Source organism: Chrysochloris asiatica, unplaced genomic scaffold (genome assembly GCF_000296735.1).
Source record: "Chrysochloris asiatica unplaced genomic scaffold, ChrAsi1.0 scaffold00135, whole genome shotgun sequence".
NCBI lineage: Eukaryota > Metazoa > Chordata > Mammalia > Afrosoricida > Chrysochloridae > Chrysochloris > Chrysochloris asiatica.
This window is the reverse complement of record NW_006408653.1, coordinates 267,376-277,354: the sequence shown is the minus strand read 5'-3', so window position 1 is coordinate 277,354 and position 9,979 is coordinate 267,376.

Genomic DNA, 9,979 nt, shown 5'->3' with positions numbered 1-9,979 from the left:
GGACTGAGAATTCCTTGTTGTTTACTTTTCTGTTGCTTGAGGACATGGGGAGAGACAAAGGTTTCTTTAAGTCTTTCCTGGAAGACCTAGACAAAATGGTTTTCTGAGAGGCAATTAAAATGTCCAGTATGCCACCCAGCTGAGGGTATATATCATTTCTGTAGGCTTGCCCCAACTTAGCACAGTAACTTTCAAACTTGGAAAACTTTAGGCCTTGGCTTCTTCCCTTGTCTCTACTGTGGTCCTGTAGTGTTATATAGTAGCTCTCAAGTGTTTTTCCTTGATTTTTTTTTCTCAAAGCTGTCTTTTTACATCAGTTATTGGAACAGGGGTGGGCTATTCCTGAGAATTATCAGGTTTTGTTATTTCATCTGTTTCCATTCATGCTGCTTCTAGGGATGGTAAGTATGGGATTATTATTCATGTTACCTTCCTTAACAACTCCTTTTCAACCTTCATGGCATGAGGTTGAATCTCTTTTCTTAATTACTATTGGTCTTTAGTTTGCCTTCAGTTTGGAAGTATCTCTTCAGCTGATACAGAATACTAAATTGACAGGCGTTTATTTTAGGATTTTATTTGTTTGTTTCTAACATTTAAAAGATATTGTTTCACTATCACTTGGTTTCTATTGTTCCATTACCTTGTGGTATCCATAATTTCTAAAAAGATTTCAGTAATGATTCCAATGACTCTTCCATTTTACATAATGTGTCATATTTCTCCTGTGACTTTTAAGATTTTCTCTTTATTTTAGTTTCAAGCTGTTTGATATGCCTCAATGTGTCTTTCATTAATATTTATTCTGCTTGGGGTTCACTACACTTTTTGAGTCTATAAAATTGAAGGAGATTTGAGCCATTATTTCTTTGAATATTTTTTCTAGCTCCATTTTCTCTTTCTTCCAATCTGGAATTCAAGTTACATGTGTTAGATATTTTTGTAACACCCTACAAGGTCAGCAGTTCAAATCCACCAGTCTCTTTTTAAAATCTTATACAGGGTCTCTATGAGTCAGAACCAATTCATTGGCACTTAACAACAGCTTAGGTTCCTGAGGCTAATTATTTTTCTTTTAGTTTTGCAGATTAGACAATTCTATTGATTTGTCTTCAAGTTGAAGTGCTGGTGGCACTGCAGGATAAGTACTGGACTGCAAACCATAAGGCCAGCAGTTCAAGCCCACTAGCTGCTTCTTGGGAAAAAGATGAAATTTTCTGGTCCCATACAGATTTACAGTCTCGGAAACCCAATACAGGGTCACTATGACACACTTAACTTGACACACTGAACAACAACACCAAATCTTTTCAGTTTACTGACCTATCTTTTTTTTTTTTACATCAAGTTCATTCAGTGAATTTCTATTTTTTACCACTATTATTTTTCTTGCTCATTTTGTTAGATATTGAATAAGAATTAACTTATAGTCTAGAGCCCTCACCCTTAGTGTGGTGCATGGTGTATGTTGTTGTTAAGTGCAGTCAAGTCAGTGCTGACTCATAATGACTGTGGGTTTGAAATGCCGACCTTCCAGTTAGCAGTCTAGTGTTTATCCTAAAGCACCACACTAGGACTCTGCATGGAAAAATAATGGTTGCTGAATAAATAAATCAGATACCTGAAAATTGGGGAAGAAGAGATGGATACAGGACAATGGACTTACGGAAAACTGAAGAGGTATTTCAAGCCTGGTGTTTCCCCTGTAGGCACATAGACCTTTGACCAGGCAGCTCTTTCCTCTGACCAGGCTTTTATTACATAAGGTGTTCTCTCTAATTCATGTGGTGATTCATTTATGCAAGCTGCAGCATGAGACTGGTTCCTCAGAGCTAGGGGAAGAGCCTCCACTCCCATCTTATTACCCTTTCCTGGGGCACAAGAGAATGCTTTGTGATTTTTGAGGCTGAGGGGAACTCCTAGATTCATAAACACTGGAAGAAATGCTTAAAAATTGAAAACTACTGTGGAGAAGTGGCAAAGACAATGTAGAAGCTTGGGGATGGGAGAGGCGCTCTCCTTCTCCAGACATGACAAGCTTGTAATACCCAAATTTCAGGAGGAATTAACTCCCCACACTGGAGGGCCAAAGTGCCAGCCATCAGCAGGCAGTTACATGCTCCTAAACCACAATGGTGTTAACACAAGGCAAAGCGTTAGTGCTGTTTTGACAGGAGGGGTGCCCTGGGTTCCACTTATAGCAGCTGGCAGGTCTTCCCTGAAAGAAGAACAGTGTGAGCAAGATCCTTGAGTCTGGGAATCTTCTTCACTTGGAAAAAAACAACAACCCAGAATACCTTAAAAATATCATTAAAATAATTCCTTCTCATTATATGCAATTTGAACAATTAAGTCCTGGTGTGGCACTGCAGGATAATGCACTGGACTATAAGGTTGGTTTGAACCACCAGGTCAGTGGTTCAAGCTCCTTGGAAACCCTATACATGATCGCTATGAGTCAGACTTGGTTCGATGGCAAGATAATCCATATTCCTTAACAACAACAAAGATAATCCATATTCCTTCCTTCTAATGTTTTGATGTATTTGTCAGTCTTTTTGCATACAAGTGGAATTTTTACTTAATTAAGATTATGTGTCTGGAGTGGGTAGAAGATACTTCCTGAAAGAAAGAGCAACAGTTAAAAACAAAATGGCAGTCTGTTTGGCTATTACAAGAACAAGCAAGTTGTTCACAGGTGAACCATCAAGGCAAGCAATCAAGTCCCTTCAGAACTAACACTCCTCCAAGACTGAAACTCAAAGGTAACACATGAGCAGGTATGTAAGGTCTCTGGCTTACATGTGAGTGGAAATGGGAGAAACTCAGTAATAAAATAATATAGGGCTGAATTTGATGACGTTCCATCGACTCCTGTCGACCTCGAGATGAGAGAGAAAGAGGAAGGACTGGTTGGTCCACCGATTGGGGAGACAAGGGAACTCCTGAGCCCCTGGACACTCACCTAGCCACAGTGGACTATAGCTGATAGTGAAATGTCCAACTGAAATGAAATACGGGGAGATGCACAGGAATGCCCAAACATGCAGATAGTACCTATCTGACCTAGCTTCAATAGGTAGATGAACAAAGCTTGACTAGAGGAAGATGAAATTTGATAAAAGAATCAAGTGCAATTTGCTACAATTTGGTGAATTTGACCTACACTTAAGATGTAGTAGTAGCTCAAAACACCAAACGAGAGGAAAGGAGTCTAGAGTCTTCACATCACGGAACAAGCCTGTCCCCTCTGTATACAGGATTGACAGGGACAGGAAAATTAGACATTGGCTACCTAAAATGGGAAAGATATAAAGGCATGAGGAGTCTTGGTGTAGCGCTGTGGGTTGATACGCCAGACTGCAAAGTCATTTGAACTGCAAGGTCGGTGGTTCAAGCTCACCAGTTGCTCCTTGGAAACCCTACACAGGGTTGCTATAGGTCAGAATCAACTCGATGGCACTTAGCAACTTTCAAAGTGTGTGGGGAAAAGTAGCATCCCCATTGAATAGTCTGCCTCTTGTCTAGATGGATCTGGTGAAAGGAGATAGGGATAGGACTCTTTTTATTTAATAGTGAGTAATTGTTATCATGTTATCATGCATGTTAACATTGCGAAGTATGAGTATTTTGGAACACTTAATTGTGCTCATGAGGAATCTGTACCTAGACCAAGAAGCAGTTGTTCAAACAGAACATGGAACACTGAATGGTTTAAAATTAAGAAAGGTGTGCAACAGGGTTGTATTCTTTCACCATACTTATTCAACCTGCATGCTGAGCAAATAATCCGGGAAGCTGGGTTATATGAAGAAAAACATGGTATCAGGATTGGAAGAAGACTCATTAACAACCTGCGATATGCAGATGATATAACCTTACTCGCTGAAAGTGAAGAGAACTTAATACATTTACTGATGAAGATCAAAGAGCATAGCCTTCAGTATGGATTACATCTCAATGTCAGGAAAACAAAAATCCGTGTCACCACTGGACCAATAAACAACATTCTTATCAACAGAGAAAAGATTGAAGTTGTCAAGGACTTCATTCTTCTTGTATCAACTATCAACACTCACAGAAGCAGCAGTCAAGAAATCAAATGACATATTGCATTAAGCAAATCTATTGCACAAGACCTTTTTAAAGCGTTGAAGAGCAAAGATGTCAGCTTGAGGACTAAGGGGCGCCTGACCCAATTCATGGTATTTTCAATAATGTCATATGCATGCGAAAGCTGGACAGTGAATAAGGAAGACCATAGAAGAATTGATGCTTTTGAGTTGTGGTGCTGGAAGAGAATATTAAAAGTGCCATGAGCTGCCAAAAGAATCAATAGATCCGCTTTGGAAGAAGTGCAGCCAGACTGCTCCTTGGAGGCCAGGATGGTCAGGATTTGTCAGTCATACTTTGGACATGTTTTCAGGAGGGACCAGTCACTGAAGAAGGATATCATGCTTGGTAAGGTGGAGGGACAGAGAAAAAGAGGGAGACCTCTAGCGAGATGGATTGGCCAAGTGGCAGCATCGATGGATTCAAGTGTGGCAACGGTAGTGAGTTTGGCCCAGGATCGGGCAGTTTTTTGTTCTGCTGTGCATAGGGTCTCTATGAGTCGATACCAACTCGATGGCACGTAACAACAACAACAACAATTATTATCATGACTAATTGTGCTTGTCACAGCTGTAAAAGTAAAAGTTTTGTAACATAAAGGAGGAATAGCTAATCTTACATTCCAGGAATAGAGGACCCTAGGACCATCAAAAGAGAAGAGCATGAGGGGAATGTTGTACCCTAACCAGAGAAGCAGCAACACCAGAGATGTAGGCAGAAGTGATGGTATAGCTAGATAGAACAGTTGGGGACTCTAGACTCATGGAAAAAGAAAGACTGTGTGCTGGTGGCCAGGAGGCAGGCTTACAGAATATGCCCTTTGGTTGTTTAAATGATTCTTTATATATGCCGAGTGCTTTTTGTGTACATCAAAAACAAAAAACAAAACAGAATAGAAGCAAATGCTGTTGAATACGTGGAGGGCATTGTAATCATTGCAATGAAACAAAACGTGGTAAGATTAATGCAAAACCAATGTTCTCCATGTAAACTATCACTCAATTCACAATAAAATCTTTAAAAACAAACAATAAATCATAATTCCAAGAGAAAAATTCCAAGAGAGATTATGTGTCTATAATTTTTTTCTAACTTAACATGATAAATCTGAGCATATTTGTCGATACGTGTTGCTTGAAAACATCATTTTAATGAACAAAAAATAATTCAATTTATGAATTTGCCAAAGAATATTTAATCATCTAAGTGATTATTTAAGATGTTTACAAAGTTTTGCTGATAAAATTAACACTTTAATAAAAGTCTTTGAACCCAGTTTTGTCTAAAAGATCTCTGAAAGTGTTAAAAGAAAATCCATATTGAGGTTATAATAGAAACTGAATGATTCACAAATTGGTGTAACATTTTAACTAGAGTCAAACATGTTCAGAAGATGAGAAGAACTTTCAAAATTCTTATATCAAATCTTATCAGCAGTGCCATAAAAAAAAGACTGGAACAGAATTAATAAACCATTTTTATAGTTAAGAAGAATTTCATATAGAATTTTCTTGAAGAACAACTAAAATAATTTACCTACAGTATAGCTCCTAGTCTGATGTTTGGAGTCTGTTTCCGAAAACTGACTCAATTCTTCAAAAGATCACAATGCCCCAAGCAAAATGGTTTTACTAGTCATAAAACTCTAACACCCCAACCCTACCCGGAAATATGTGTTGTACATCCTGACTGCTATGAGAATGGGTTATTATTATTATCTAAATGGGGCTGGATTCCTGTAGGAAGTATCTTGGATATCTCTTTTGAAATATGAAAGAGATTAAACAAAAGAGCAGAGCAGTGATGAGGTAAAATAGAGGCCAAAACACACAGGAATAGCTCAAAGGAATAGAGAACAAAAGCTGAAAAGACAAAAGTCCTTCCTCCAGAGCCAACAGAGAGAAAGCCTCCTTGAGCCAAAACTCTAAATTTGGATGTGAGGCTGTGGGTTAATGTGCTGGACTGCAAGGTTGGTTTGAACTGCAAGGCCAGCATGTCAAGCTCACCAGCCAATCCTAAGAAACCCTATACAGGGTCGCTATGAGTCAGAACTGACTCGATGGCACTTAACAGCAACAACAAACCATGAGAAAAGAGCACTGGCTAGAGCACCTGGCTTATGACCAAAAGGTCGGTGATTCAAACCCACCAACTACTACTTTACAGGAGAAACACGTGGCAATCTGCCTCCGTAAAGATTTACAATTTTGGAAACCCTGTGGGGCAGATTTACTCTGTTCTACAGGGTCATCATGAGTCAGAATCATTGAATAAACTAAGAAAATACATTTCCATTTGTTAAAACTATTCACTCTTGTTACAGAAGCACTAGATAATGAAGGCAGTAGTTTATCTTGTGAGAAAGATGAGTAGTCCCATTAAGACTTACAAGGTCAGAAACCCCACACAGGGTTACTGTGAGTCAGAACCCACTTGATGATACTGAACAACAACTTGTTTATCTATACCATTGTTTTCCTCAAAGGTGCCTTTTAAGGGTCAAAGTTCGAAAGGATATTTAAAGGCAAATGCCTTGAGTGGGTCACTCTAATTCAATTGATCCAGAAAATCTGGATTTTAGAAGAAAGGATTTTTGTGAACAGTTTCTTTTTCTTCTTTCATTGTGTTGATATAACGTGTATAATTTGTTGAATGTGGGACAGATAATGTGTTTTCTATCACTCAATTCACATTGTTGTTGTTGTTAAGTGCCATGGAGTTGGTTCCGACTCGTAGAGACCCTGTACAGGGTTTCCGAGGCTGTAAATCTTTACGGGAGCAGAACGCCTCATCTTTCTCCTGCAGAACAGACATAACAAAGTTAAAAAAAAAGAAAAAGAATCTAGCATTAAGATCACCATGCATAAGGACTTCTGGTAAGATGGTGGACTAGGCAGACATGCTATACAAGCTTTCTACAAAACAAAAACAACAACAAAAACGGAAGACCAAATGAAACACACAGATGATAATCCTGGAACTCTGAGCTTCTGAGGAAAGGTTAGAGAAGTGGATTGAATACCTACTGAGAAGGAGAATCTTAGCAGGAGTGGTGAAATTAGGAGACTGTATGGTGTATAGACTGCTGGCCAGATGTGGTGTGACCATTTTTCGAGTAGTTTTGGAGAGACATAGATGGAGGCCTGGTGAAACAGATTCACATGGGAGACAGAAAAGGTGCAGTTCCTTGTTGCTCCTCACACTCTCCTGGAGACCAGATGTGTAGCCAGCTCCCATGTCCATTTATACACAGTGAAGAGCCTGTTCTTTGGGAGCTTGGAGATACATGGTTGTGATCCATGCCAGTGGGAGTCAGGTGCTGCCTATACTTGGCCTCTGGATTCAGGTTGGCAGTACTCTAGACCCACAGCACACACAGATCTTCCAGGCTAGAATTAGACTAGCAGGACCCCTCATAATCAACCACCCTGTCCCCAGCTACTGTCTGACAGACACTGAAACCAATAACACTAAGGACCTCCACAAACTACTTTCAGATTAGGTGTCCCGAACATAGACAACACATATGCCCTGGTGTGGTGAGGAGTCCTGGTGTGGCTCTGTGAGTTAATGTGCCAGACTGCAAACCCATTTGAACTGCGATTCAAGCTTACCAGCTGCTCCTTGGAAACCCTATACAGGGTCTCTATGGGTCTGAATCAACTCGACAGCACTTAACAACAACAACAACAATGCCTATAGGACCTCCATCTAGAGCTGGGAACTCAGTCTTCACATCCCTCCCCAAAATACTGGTGAGTAACTTGGCTACCAGGAGCCTCCAGAGTTTTCTTCTCTTTGGGTCCAAAAACTGCACTGTTTATTTCTCTTTCATTATTTAATTGCTTTTATTTATTTATTCATTCTTTTCCTTCTTGATCTCTTTTCCTTCCCTTGAGTTTTACCTTTTCTGTCTCTGCTTTCAATTTTTCTTCTTGTCTTCTGTTTCTCATTCTACCTTCTTCTTCTTTTCCTTTTGATTTTTCTCAACTACTCTAATCTTTTTTTCTTTTCATCTTCCCTCTCTCTTTTCTTCTTAGTGTTTTTCCCTCTTACTTTAACTTTCTCTAATTTTTCTCTTACACAGCTCTATTTTCCTGTCCTTCTTTTCTCAATATAATGATTACATTTTTAAAAATCTTGCTGCCCATTTTAGTTTCTTTTTTCTCTTCTATTATATTCTATTTTCAGTGTTGTTTACTTGCTTGTTTGTTCTGTTTTGTTTTCTTATGTTTATATGTGTGTGTTTTCTTCTCTGTGTGCTTTCTCCACAACCATACCCTCTGTAGCCCCACCCTGCTGGGCAATAGCCAACACCACTTTCTATGCCACAGTAATTAATTAAGTACAAATAAAATGACATAACAGTGTCTTGAAGACAATAGATAATTTTAGTTCGCAGTAAGAAACAAGAGAGAGTGGCTCAAACAAATGATGTAGAAGCTGAGTCAGAAAATGTTTCTGAGGAAGAAAAGGTAATGGAACTACCTGAGAATGAATTCAGAAGAATGATATTTAGGTACCTTCAATTGATTGACATAAAGATTGGGTAAAGCAAGGCAAACACAGGAAAAACTTCAGAAGAATTCAGAAAAATACTACAAGAAAAAAACAGAAAAAATAAGTGCAAATTTTGAAACAACACAAAACCTGCAACCAGAAATCCAGAAGATTAATACTAAGATTTCAGAAGTGGAGAATACATTAAAAGGGCAAAGGAGTAGATTTGAAGTAATGGAAGCCCAAATTAATGATCTTAAAGATAAAATCTCTCAATACTAGCAGAGTAGAAGAATAATCAGAAAAAATCAGAAGAAACCCCAAAAGTCATGTGGGACACCAAGAAGAAGAATAACATATGGATGATCAGAATTCTAGAACAGAAAGTGACAATACACATGACAAAGAAGACTGTCAAAGTGTTGTTGGAAGCAAACATTCTTAACATCATGAAAGGTAAGAAGATAAGCATTCAAGAAGCAGAACAAACCCTAAATACTATAGATCATAAAAGAAAATATCAAAGACATATCATAATGAAACGTTCCAAAACTAAAGACAAGCAACAAATGCTAAGAGCAGCTCAGGAAAAACAAAAAGTTATCTACAAAGAAGAATTTGGGGGATAGACTTGGGATGAAGTGGGAAATTTAGATTAAATAATTACAAGTATCTCATCCAACTCTGAGATTTTATGATATTATAATTCATCTATGAATTCCTATTTCACTCAGCCAAAAAGCACATGTGCAACTCCCGTTGACCTGGAGATGAGAAAGAGAAGAGGAGTGGTTGGTTTGTCCAAAGTGTGGTGAGTCCTGTGGACTCCTGAGTCTGTGGACTAGGACATAGCCACAGAGGGCTGGAGCTGAGAGCTAAGCACCCAGCTGATGTGAAGTGAGGGGAGACACACAAGACTACCCCAAAAAGGAAATAAGTGTAAATTGCTACCATTTGATGAATTTGACTTATACTTATGGATGTTGTTGTTGTTGTTAAGTGCTGTCGAGTCAATTCCAACCCATAGCGACACTGTATAGGATTTCTGAGGAGCAGCTGGTGAGCTTGAACCACCAACCTTGCAGTTCAAATGGCTTTACAGTCTGGCCCATTAATCCACAGCGCCACACCAGGTTGTAGTAGCTCAAAATATCAACCGAGAGGGAAAGAGTCTTCACATCTAAGATCAGTTCTACCCTCTCTGTATACAGGGTTGATAGAGAGGGGCAACTTAGACATTGGCTACCTAAAATGGGAGGGCCTATAAAAGTACAAAGTGACTGGCTTACAAATTTTTAAGAGGGAGTTTAGTTTCAGAGTGTGGGAGGGAAGGTAGAATCATCTAGTCTAAAATGGGTCTGGTGAA